The 13,253-nt window shown below is 36.8% G+C and overlaps 1 pseudogene; it reads right to left on the bottom strand.

The window, feature by feature from the left end:
* Positions 1-2,436: 2,436 nt before the first annotated feature.
* On the bottom strand, positions 2,437-10,435 carry LOC116104803 (annotated as a pseudogene).
* Positions 10,436-13,253: the final 2,818 nt, after the last annotated feature.

Raw genomic sequence — 13,253 nt, 5'->3', positions numbered from 1 at the left:
ACAGATGCATTATTATTTTTGTTTTACCGTCAGGTAAATATCCAGGGATCAAAAGCAGTTGCTCATTAATTTTATCATCCATGGTAGAGAAAGGGGTCAAAAAGTCACTGAAGCCTGATAAAACCAGAAAGATGACTTTACAGAGATGTGCCAAGAAGTGTTGGAAATCACTAAAAAGAGTAGATCTTTATTGAGAGGCAAGGTCTTGAAGATAATCGGAAACAGCACAATGGATCAGCATTTACAGTAACAAATGGATCAGTCAGAGGTGATGTGTGTCAGAAAAAGAGTCCCTTTTGTTTCTATATAACACTATCTTTTAACAGAATATCTCATTAATTTGGATTTGTTAGTTCAAGTACGTGTGCTCACATAAACTTCATTAAGAAAAATAATCTCTCCAAACACATTTTCACAGCATTTAGTCCAGTAACTAAATATGGTATCCATATGTGAGTTGGCCTGTATCAAACTTTAGCCATTTGTACCCTTAAAGAAACAGAAATCTGGTCTGCTTCAGCTACCTCATTTAAGAGAAAAGCTGTGTTTTATCTTTGACTGAGGGTGTGTGTGTGTGTGTGTGTGTGTGTGTGTGTGTGTGTGTGTGTGTGTGTGTTGGTTACCTGAAGAACAACTGCTCCTACTATGTTTTAAATGGAAAAGAACCTGAAAGGCTTTATATCATTTATAACTTTCCTAAAATGATAAGAAACCACATTACAAAGACTGTTAAGATCTGCCCTTTGACCCTGCTGCTGTTTGTAGAATCCCAATTCACTAAGGAAAATGTGTTTATTTTGGTTGTCATATGTTGTTCTCAGAAGCTGTGTTTGCATGTTTTAGGCTTTGGGTTTTTCTTTGTTTATTTCCACTGTTGGAAATTGTGATGTTTTACCTCTATTAGAACAATGGGTATCCAGTAAGTAGAACTAAAAGTATAAACAAGACACTTAGTATGTTACCAAATTAAAAAAAAAAAAATTCTACTTCTTAAGTTGATCACAAGGGAAAGTTTGAGAGGTTGGTTTGAGATCTGTGGGCAGATAGACGTGGGTCTATTTTATAGTTTCATAACATACGTGACATAGTTTGTGACCTGGAATGTGATCATGAACTTACTGACCACCATGAGTTGCAACACTTTGAATTCACACCTCACAGAAAGAACTGCACTTACACCAGGATTCACCACTAAAGACACCATGTAATTGGAAGATCGTCTACTGAGGCTCATATGGTTCTAATGGGAGCAGGCAAAATGAAGGAACACCGCCCCCAATTCTCACCCCATCCTGTAGCTCCATATCAAATCTTCAGGGAGAGAAGCACGTTGTATACAGTCCGTGTTCAGGGAACTTCTCATTGCCCATATCTGCTGTTAAAAAGATGGTGTCCTCTGAGTGGTCCTGTATCTCACCTTGAACATACAGCCTTTGTTCAAAAATAGGAAGGAGGTAGTATGATACCCGGGGCCATCGACCTGTCTGTCCCCTTAAAGTCTCTGCTGGTGTCACAAGAAGGAATTGAAAAAGCTTCACTCTAAGGCAAACCAATCTCAAGATGTAGGACTTCAGTTATGGAAAATAACTTTCAGAGAGAAGTGTCTCATATCCTGAAGATTCACTTCTATGGAAAGCAAAAGAAGCACAGCCAGTGGTATGTCGTAAGCACACCTCTCCTTTCCACTACTCCTGCTACCATGATCGAGGCTATAACAGAACTATGTGAAAGACAACAATGTTTTGAAATTAAGGATGTAATTTGGCAGAGTCAATCTTTCTGTGATATTTGTTATCAGAAATTGGGAACATTGGATATTCACTTTATGAGTGTGCATTTGAAATAAGTAAATGATACATTTATACTGAAACACAAAGGTTAAGTTAAGAATATATTTGTGTTTGATTTTGCTTCATGGTGTTCTCATATATTCATAAAATGATGATTATCTCAAATGAATAACTTGGCTCACAAGTTTGGCACAAAGAAGAAACAGTACATATCTTCTGACACAAATTGATAAAAGAAAAAGAATTTTTATTAAAAAATTAGAAAAAGTAATTGAATATCAAATCCAGGAAGATAAAACTCAAGTTATCCAGTGTCACAATATCCAAAAGTCTCCCAAATTAACACATCTGTGTAAATTTCTCAATTTTTACCAGAATTTTAACAACTTTTGTTAACATCTCAAATGATAATGCAACATACAGATTATGTATTTTAGCAAGTTGTTTCTTCCATAACTGAATTGTGTATAGTGCTATGTATATTATATGAGCACAAACTATGCCAATTAAGTTATAACACAAAAAAGGAATGAATTTCCTGAGCAGTGGGATGTGTACCTGAAAGCACACTGTTGATGAAGCTGATGCAGGAGAATGGCTAGTTCAACATCAACTTGAGTAACACAGAAAGAAGTGAGACATGGTCTCAAAGAACCAAAAAAGAAAAAATATTGAAATTGGTAAATGTTATTTCCATTGGCCATAGTTTGGTGAGTTGTGCTTTTGCAACTTTGGTTAATTTTTTTCTTGACACTGGCCTTAGAAGGTTCTTTTTTTTTGACAGTGCTTCATTCTCTTTAAGATCCAACCCAAACGCATGATGTGGCTTCCCTGTGAGGAAGTCAGCGTCAGGCCCACCGTCTTCTCTGTTTAAGAACTGCACAGGAACTTCCTTGACCTTCTCTGTCTCCTCAGTGCTGAGAACAGATTCAGTGTGAGGGTCTCTTGTTTTTCCCAGATGCTCTTCCGTGTCTTCATTTTCCATCTCTCCATCCTGTTCGTCTTCACTATCTCCACTAGCCAATCTGTGTTCTGTATCTTCTAGTCTCTTCCCACTTTTGCGCAGGGTAGACATTTTCTCACTGGCATAAGCTCAAAATTCTTCTACTTCATCGTTGGTGAGGGGGGGCAGCTGAACTGCTTCAGTGACTTGATTCTTGACCAATTCCTTGGTGGGCTGTTTCTCCCTCTTCTGAAGAAATCTCATCTGTGGTGCCACAGCAAGACCAAGAGACAGTGCATATTCAGTAATGGGTAACTTGCTCACATTAAGTACTTCTTTTTCCTTCATGAGATAGACCGAACGTATGTAGAAGACAAACACCTTTGAGCTCTCTCTTTTAAGTCTTCATCTTGATCTAAAAATGATTCTAACTTTTTCTGAACATGGACAAGTTTTTCTGGATTGATTCTGATCTCCTTCTCGGGTGCTTTCTTCTGAAGAAGCTGCTGCACCATCCCTTGTTCTTCTGAGGGTACTAACATTAATAATGCTTCTCCATCCTCTTTGTACCTGGACGTTCTACAAACTCTGTGAATATATGTGTTGGCATACTCTGGATAATCCAACTGAAGGACCCAATTTACAGCTGGAAAATCCAGTCCCCTGGCTGCAATATCAGTAGCAAAAAGTACTGTGGTCCTCTTTCGGACAAATTCATTGTAGACTTCCATCCTTCTCATCCGCTGGTGCCGGCCATAGAGGGCAAGGATCCCTGGGTACAGCTGGCAGAACACCCTGTACAGATACTGAACCTATTTGCAACTGGAGAAACCCACAATACTCTTCTTCTTTAGGTGGTTTCTCAAAAAGGAAAATGGCCACTTATTTTTTGGTGCCACTCACAAACTAACTAGTTCTGTTCCAGTGTAGCTGGGGTGCTGTACTTTGCTTTCTCATGAACCCAGACATACTCAGGGTCTTTCAAACTCAAGCACTTGAAGTCCTTTACATATTTGTTCTGTGTGACTGAGAACAGTAAAGTCTGGTGTTTCTTGGGAAGATTTTCAATAATAACATTCATGGTATCCGCCAAGCCCATATCCAAGATTCTATCTGCTTCATCAAGAACTAACTCTGAAGAATGGTGGCATGAAAACATATTGTTTCATTCATGTGTTGAAGAAGTCAACCAGGTGTGCAAATGAGTATGTTTATGTTGGCGATCCTCTCAGCTTCATGTTTCAGATCCTTTCCACCAATGGTGAGACCAGCTGAAAAGTCCTGATTCTTCCCTACATTTCGTAGACCATCACATGTCTGATAAGCCAGTTCTTGAGTAGGTGATGTTATCAGAACTCCTAGGCCATCTGTTGAAGTCCACTGCAGATGGTAGAAGGCTTCCAACACTAGGACAAGAAAAGCTAAAGTCTTGCCAGATCTGGTTTGGGCAACTCCAAGGACATCTTTACCTTGCAAAGCCAACTCTATGATCTGCTTCTGTAAATCTGTTAACAAGTGGTATTGGGCTTCTTGCAAATGTTTCAATTTGTTTTTTGAAAAAGGAGAATCTGAAAATCTTGTCATTTCATTTACATTTCTCTTCTCATAATTTTGCAAGAGGCGGCTGATCCCCTCATGCTCAACCTGCCATTCCGGCTTCTTTAAGAATATGATTTTTGAAGTGAATCTGGATATACAGAGTCAGATAGGTCCTACTTAAAAGATAAAGTTGTCAGTGCATGTTGCTTTCTTCCAGGAAGGAAGAAATAATTGCATGAAGATGGGAAAGCTCAGTGTTCCAAGAGACCCCTTGTAGATCTATGCATGTGCTACATGCAATATATTGTTTATTACAAGGCATTATATTTGGAGACAAGGACAACACAATGAATTCATTCACATACAGCTATGATAAATATATACCTAATTATATATTATGTTGCTGAGTACCACCAGCTACTTAAACTATGGATCTCAACCCCATGTGGGATTGTATAATTGAATGCAAGGGTTGAAAAAAATTGTCAACTACAAAAGGTTCCTGAACATTTGGTGACCAAATATTCACTCAGAATCAAATTGATAAAGAATAGGTATGTTTCTGGCAGCACTTGCTCATGGTACATCATAGCAACACATTTCAGTAAACACAACACTTGCATTACACCACACTGAAAAACATTGCTTGGAAGACTTTATGCTCAGATCTAAGACTGTTTTATGTCAAAAGTTCCAATGTTTTTACTGCCCATCCAAAGTTCTCTGCACTTATACAAACACAATGCTTCATTGTGGAAAAATAGAAGCTTGTAATATGTTCCTATCATCCTTTGTCAGCATATATGAAATTAGTGCATTTTTGCACTGTATTTGTATTAGTATGTTGATTTCCAACAATTTCTGAAATGGCCCTAAGCATATTTCTGCTATGCTGTTCTAAGTATTTGAGTGAAGCAGCAATCAAAATAGTGATTGATTAAGAAAATGTCAAAGATCATCTATGTCCTGTAGCATCAGTTATCTGGCCAAGATTTAATTCTTTATGGCTTAATAGTAGTATTTGGTTTATATATACCATTTCATTTGCTCATACCAAGGATTACTTTAAAATCGCTCCAGAGAAAAGAGATCACAAGTATTAAAAGCCCAGAACTAATGGGTAAATAAGAGGTTGTCCAATGGTTTTCTTCTGGAAAATTAAAGTGCACAATTTTCAAGCTACTACCTGGAGAAATTAAGTTGATGAGATTAAGAAATGAGATTATGGTAGTTTACAAGGTTATCTAAAATTAAGCCCCTGTATTGTGTTATCTTTGTCATTACTAGGGCTGGAAAAATAGCTCAGTGATTAGGAGTATTGTTAATCTCCCAGAGAGCCCAGTTTACAACAACCTGTTAACTCTACAGCTTCACTGGGTCCAACACCCTCTTCTAGCCCTCATGGGCACTTGTATTCATGTGCATTTCAACCCCACCACACACACACACACACACACACACACACACACACACAAACAAACATACACATACACACATACACACACACTTGGGATGGAAAGAGAGACAGAGACAGAGAGAGAGAGAGACAGAGAGAGTGAGCTAGAGAGATGCTCATAGTTAAAAAATTAATCTTTTTTAAAATTGTAATTTTGGTCTCTTTGAAGCAAAGATGTGATGTGGTGGCAATGGACAAATTCTTTACAATATTCTTACTTCATCTGAATCTAAGTTTTATTCATTAGTAGATTTAGATGTTACAAGTATAGTCAATAGAATTTCCTTTCTCATTACTGACTTCAAATAATTGCTAAAGGCAGAAATTTAGTAACTATGCAGACTGAATTTAGTGAGTTTGACCAATGACTATTAAACATTCTTATAGAAAGAGCTTGAGTAGTAAAATAAATTATTCTAGGTTGGAACCAAAAATAAAAGCTTATACAACTCTGCTGGGTCTTAATGTCCTTCCTTAAATTTGGACTAAGTTTCCTTTAAATTGATGTAGGATGTTTTTGATGGGCAGTTAGTGTGACCTATTACAGCAAAACAGCAAGGAAATACTGGTTGAAAACTGATTACGGATGTTGAAGCTGGGGATCCTCCCACACCAGGCACTAAATGTTGTCTTCAATTAAAAATGTAATGAAATGGAGGAAATGCTGCAAGAAAAATGTTTTCAAAAGCTTCCAAGAATAGAATACATAAACCATATTTGCATCTTAAATATTTCTACATCAAAAACATTTTAAAGTCAATCTTTTGTGAATTACGCTTTCCAAAGGAAATGAACTTTAAATGAAAACTATATTTCTGATATCTGTTCTGTCTCCCACTTCTTTACAAGTGAGATTGCTTCAAAATGATTTAAGTTAATTCTAAAATAAGATTAATTATTTATTAAAATATTAGGGGAAGTAGTAGAAGCCCACCAATCATCAGACTCACTATAAACAATCAAATGTCTTGATTACTTTAAATTTAAACTCTAACTATTATCTTAGGAATAGCTATTTACAATAATTACAAGATTTTTACTGTTATGTAGGTTGTGCAAAGTATCAAATCAATTTGACCAATTAAGTTTTCAAACATCGATCTAATTAAAAAACATAATCCAAAGCATTTGTTTGGAATTGAAAAGCTAATGGCTCCTGTATCCCTTGAAACACAGCTCTGTTGTAATGAAACAGAAAGCATAACAATAATTATATGAAAATTACACTGACGCACTATCTTCCTTTTCAGGGAAAATACTGGTATGACATGTAATGTTTAGCGTATTTACTTTTAGAACATCTTTACCAGTTATCTACTTAAAGGAAAAGCATCAACATAGTTATGATTCTCTGAAAGTGTTAGAATTCAGGATGCTAAATTCCAGAAATAACCAAAAAAAAGGCATGATTATTTCAGTCTTAAAACAATATAACAACTTATATTATATCATATATTATATCATAAGGAATAAATTAATTAAAATCTAAAACTCACTGGTACAGAGCCACTCTTGTGCATTTACTAATAGAATTTTTAAATGATTAAAACAGTTTTCCAGGATTTTGTAGAACTTTAATGTTTAAAAATGAGCATCTCTTATTTACTTAAATTCATAACCTTAAGATTATCAATGATCCAAATAATCATTTCTTAAAGGAGTTTCCCCAAATGTTCCAACTGCAAGGAAGGAACATTTGTATAGAATGAGAGGAGCCTTGTGTGAGTAATAAAAGACTAATATAAGTCAATTTTCTATTTATTAAAAGTCAAATCTTCCAAAACAGAATATTGAAAATGTATTTATTTAAACATCCTGTTTGTTTTTAAGCCTCAGACATTAAGGCTACAATTCTAGGCTTACACTTGTGGAATTTTTTTGTTATTTATTTTAAGGAACAGCTCATATCTTTAAAGCCCTCGAATGGTGTAAATCATTACAGTGGTTTCACATTTTCATGGGATCAAGGAAACAACAGTAAGCTCATAAAACAGATACTACTAATTATGCAGAGGAGAAGTCATAAAGTCACTAGGAGACGCATGTTTTATATTCATGAACACATCATTAAAAGTTTAAGACATGCTATCAAATTCTACATTTTAATACTATACCCAACAGCATAAAACTCTCCCAACAAGAAAATCAGATTGCTTAATGATCCTTCCTTGTCACACTGGTTTTATATGTCTGCAGTTGAAGCACATGTGGAATTTGTATTGCTGGGCACTTTTATAAACCACTGGCCAATTAAAAAAATTCATTTGTCCTTTATATCTAGATTCTTTTTCAGGAAGGTCTGAATCATCACCCAGAATACAGCTGTAGATTAAGTATACTGGAGTCACAACCCTTGATTCCATATTGTGTATGTGAGATTTTATAAGCAATAGTTTGTCATTTATTTAGCACGATTAAAAAAAAATAAACCTTGGGAAGCAAATTAAATAGCTTCCATATAAATTGATTTGTAAGATTAATTTTAATGGGAAAATTAAAACTGAGAAGTACAGTGAGCTTATATGTAGTATATTATAGGTGAAGATACAAGAAGTAGGCTTATCTTGCAGAAATACGGGAATCATACATAATGTTGATATCATTGACAGCAATCCTAAAAGATGCCCAGGCACCATCCCAAGCATATTCTCGTTCAGGCACATATTAAAATCTTAGCCTTTCTTTTCTTGCTACACAAGGACCTCAGATACTCTGATATCTTAATTTGTGTAAACAGTTCAAATGTTTCTAGTTGTACAAACTAAATTCTTTACATTCTGTGAGTTAAGCACATCTCATAGCCGGTGTTAGGATGCATACTACATGGGCATTTTAACTGGAATTTTACATACAGATAAGCTTTCAGCTTAATCTCAAAGTGAAGGTGAACATGTAGACATGGAGGCTTTAGAGAGGGGACAAAAAAATGCTGCAGATGGAAGAACAGGGCTTAGTGAGTTGTTATGAATAAGGAATAAACCATGGGAAAAAATAAAGTCTTTAAAAAAAAAACTTCATGTCTCTTGGAGAGATTTATGCACCAGGCCAGAGACTGAACTGAAGGATCCAACGACTTCAAGAAATTTAGTGAGGGGTTATTATTGGAAGCTGGTGAAGACGGCTGGCTGTGGCGACAGATGACCACGGAAGACAGGAAGCCTGGAGCTGCTCTCTCACATCCTGGCTTGGCAGTTTTATTTTGCTGTAATTTCAGCTTCGTACAATAATTTGTTTGTTTGTTTGTTTTTACATTTGTATGCATTGCTGTGAACTTCAAATAATGAGAATGTATGGAAAAATAATGAAAAACAATTCAAGCTTTGTTTTTTTTCATGAAGTTAGGAAGAAAAACCTTGCTTTAAAGTTTAAAGGTCGGTATCACATTATCAAAATCCACACTAGCATGCTACATAAGTACATAAGCATAAATTAGCAAGCATTGTTAAGAAGCATTGTTAAATACAATAGCAGGTCTCCCAAAGTATACTTTTACTACATTAAAGCATGGGAAGAAGGAAAGGTAGTTAGAATGATGGGTGCATAAGGTAGACCAAGATAATCATTGCACTGATTTATCAGCTCATAAAGCTATATTCAGTCCATACACACATGCATTTGCTGTGCCTTAGTCAAAGGATTTGACATGTACTTTCTTAATCGTTTTAGCCATTTCCAAGGAATGCATGTTTCTGTCTTCCTTTTGTACTTCTGAGACTGAGTTAATACCCAGTGTTGTCCCAGAACTTAAAAATGTAGGAACATTGGTTACAAAGCAAGTAGTTATGAAAGGTTTCCAGGGGGTGGGAGAGGGGGGTGTGTAATGGAGGGCAGGGTGGGACATTTATACCATAGGGTCAGGGTTCAGTTTCTACCACTATGGGGCGGGGGGGGGGGAAGTAATGTAATTGAAATCCTATGTAATATTGACTCTTTCACAAATCAGGCAATATATGTTCAAGTTACATATGTTTCCCTTTGTCTGAAGATATCCTTACAATAAATACATTAATTTTATTAGCACCTAAAATCTTGTATTTTCAATGCTATCTGAACCTCTGCTTATGATCAAATAGCAATCTATATGTGGCAGCCAGAGACAATGACTTGAGGTAAATCCATTTAACTCTGCAACTTGAGAAAATGCAGATTTAGTCCCCAAGGTTAGGTAGTGCATAATATACTATCATTATCGAATCTACTGGTGTGTGAACAAGCCTAGAACCTCTCCAACCCTTCGGGAATCCATTTTTATCAAAGTTGAGCTGATTTTGATGTCAGCATTACAAGGGGAAATACAACAACTTGGAAGAAAGTGCAGTCGTTCATTTGCATCCTTAACTAATAACATCTATAATTGCTCGGTTACCAAAGTTAGAACTCAAGGCGTTCTCTCTGCCAAAGGCAGCTGCTCCACAAAATGAACACTGATTTGATTTTTCTGCAGAGTACGTGCTCGCTTGCTGTTCTCATGATGAATAAATAATGCTACGATGCGGGATCTTGCCCTTCCCTGAAAAGGGCTGCATCTGTTTATTCTCAGGCATTCACCATCCTAAAGGGATCAGACACCAGAGGCCTGTGAATGAGAAGGCCTTTTCAGGCTTACAAAGCCTCAGTTCCCGAATCCACCTTAACCAGCTTGGAGAAAAGAGCTTTTGGCACCAAGTCATCCTTCAGGGAGAGACTGATAATGATCACTAAAGACATCGCAGGGGCTGCTGCTTTGCTCACTTCAAAGGCCTTCTCTCCTAATCAGCATTAAATCGCCTTTTTGCCAGGCATATCAGGACAGCTGTCCACAATCTATTTATTTGAAAACAGATTACAGCCAGGTTTCTCTGCCAAAGTATAAACCTCGTAAGGCTGCGTGTGCTTTAGTGTGTTTTCAGTCGGAACTTATATTTCTAATTTAATGGCCCACTTTATCACGACTCTCTCACCCGATGGATTTCATCTTCCCATAAAAGCCCATAATTTTATCCATTATCCAGATAAGTTCGGCAACAAGACAACATGGGCAAAAATGAAACCTTTTTATGTAAGTCAAATAATTCAGCCTAAAAATCATGAAGGTTCAATGCCTTAGATTTTGTGTGATGTATGCAGACCATGAGTCGGTGGTTCCTTCAGCTCCTTATTGTTGACCATTTCATTCATTTGTATAGTGAACTCTAGCCATTTTCACATCCCCCCCATGCCCCCTCCCATCACCATCCATGCCCCTCCCTCCCCTGCTGGAGAAACCAAACAAGTCCTCTACTTCAAGTCTCATTTTGTGTATGTGACCTACTGAGTTTAATTAAAGTTTCATGCTTTAGTAAGGGGGGGTTCGTTATTTACTGGAACAAAAGTAACTTATCATGGCTACAACATGAAAGAATTTGAACGCCTCCCCCCAATAACCAGTAACTGTAAACAGTCATTCAGGGAGGGAGGGGCTTCCTGAACTTTTTTGCCCCCATGGATGATGAACTTAGGCTCAGTTCTAGGCCTTCTTTTTCTTCCTTCTTTAAATTTAATACCACGTGCCACACACCTTTCCCTCTTTTTGATCCCATGAAATTGGTACCTCTTGTCTTTCCAATTTCTTGGGGGTCCCAGTAAGACCAGGAAAATTCAAAGGATTTTGGTCAACCAATTAAAGGAAAAAAAATGATAATTTGTATAAAGGGTACTGGTATGCATCTGTAAATCTCACTCCTCGACTGCTCTAGTTTAACAGCAAAGGACAATATGCTATGATAATATCCAAGGTTAATTAATGGTCATCACTTCAAAATTATATATACAAAATAGGCACCCTTAATTAGATACAATGTACACTAGCAAATACAGTTGACTAATACAATGTCGTTTCTTGATTAAATTTGGTTCAAAACAATATTATTAGCTAGATGGCCTGGTGCCAGCTTGTTATTCCAGCATTTAGGAGCTAAAGCAGCAGGACCATGGGTTCAAGGACAGACAGACTGAAGTAAACAGTGAGACCCTATCTCAAAACAATAGCAAAAGTCATTTCCATATATGTGAATGTGTAATTAGATGATTTTCATGTTGAATAATATTTTGTTAGCTCATGAAGTTTATATTTATTGATGATTTATTACGACTTATTACTGTTTTATGTGGATTGCTCAAGGCAATGCACAGAGTAATTTACGTTGCTATAACAATAGCAATTAATAAGTATTTCTTTTGATCTCACTAATTACAGCATTTTTCATTATCAAAAATTTTATTTATTTGATCCATTTTTTTTTGTTTTTATCTTGAGTAAGAGTCTTACTCTAGTCTAGAATAGTATAAAACTCACTGCAGTCTAAGGGTAGGCTCAAATTCAGGGTGATTCTCCTGCCTGAGCTCCTCAAGTACTGAGATTAAAGCATAAGCCACCACAACTAGCCGACTAGTATTAAAAACAATACTAGTAAACTAAAATAAATCACTCTTACATTTATTGTCAAGAAAAGAGAAGGAAAAGCTATGTGGAGTAACCTGGTTTTCCTAACATGTAATAGAAGTTACCATTTTATAGCCTCAAAGAATCTGAGGTTGAAAAGCTCTTCTGTGGTAGGTTAAATTTTTTTCTACTCAAATTTATGAAGGCATTATCAGAGTCATTCCATATCTATTGAATGGATCCACTTAAACCCTCCCCCCTTCCGTTACCCATAGGCATTCATAAATAAAAAGCTGAAGATGAAAAAATGAAGATTCACAGAAGAACCTCAAGAAGTCCAAGGAGTGCCTCCTTTCTTTGCCTACATTAAGCAGAGGTTGATTGCCAGGTCAAGGAGGTGCTGCATCAGTCTTTCTCCAGGAGCAAAGAGAATCTAGACCCAGTTTCTCATCCAACTACACCTTATACATGGAGAGATACAGGCATGGCCACCACAAATCACGTCCTGCTTCCATTGTACCTTCCAAAGTGGAAGAAACCCCTGCCTCTGTCCATACCTCAAGTGCTGACATCACTCTTAAGTAGTTGTTTTAGGGAAAATCCCAAAGAATACATTCTGGCTGGACATGGCCGCACCTGCCTGTAATCCCAGAACTTCAGAGATAAGGCAAGAGGATTTCTCTGACTTGGTGTCCAGCCTAGACTCTATAATGAGACTTTTTTTTTTAAGAAAAAGAAGGAGATACGAAGAGGGCCATTTTGGCACAGCTCAGTGGTTAGATGAATGAACATCTCTGACATTGTTCAGATCATCTGGAAAAATCTCTTCTCTGGTTTTCAATATCCTTTTTTTCCCCCAAGTCTTCAAATTTCTTAATAAAATTCATATTCCTTCCTACTTGGTTTCAGGGCCCTCAAAGAGCAACAAAATGACCATATATCATAGAATAAGGAAAAAGTGCCAACTAAGAGTTGAAGCCTGTATTAACATCACAAGGACTGCCTGTGTTTCAGCCATGGTCTGGTCCTGATGACTCATAGTGTGTAGAGCTGAGCTCCTATGGATATTGCAATAAGTATTTGGATATATGGTGAAAATCAAACAGGAAGTGTGGAGGAATTGTT

Source organism: Mastomys coucha, unplaced genomic scaffold (genome assembly GCF_008632895.1).
Source record: "Mastomys coucha isolate ucsf_1 unplaced genomic scaffold, UCSF_Mcou_1 pScaffold22, whole genome shotgun sequence".
Lineage (NCBI taxonomy): Eukaryota > Metazoa > Chordata > Mammalia > Rodentia > Muridae > Mastomys > Mastomys coucha.
Note: the sequence above shows the minus strand (reverse complement) of the source record. Positions and strands in the feature narration are given on the sequence as shown.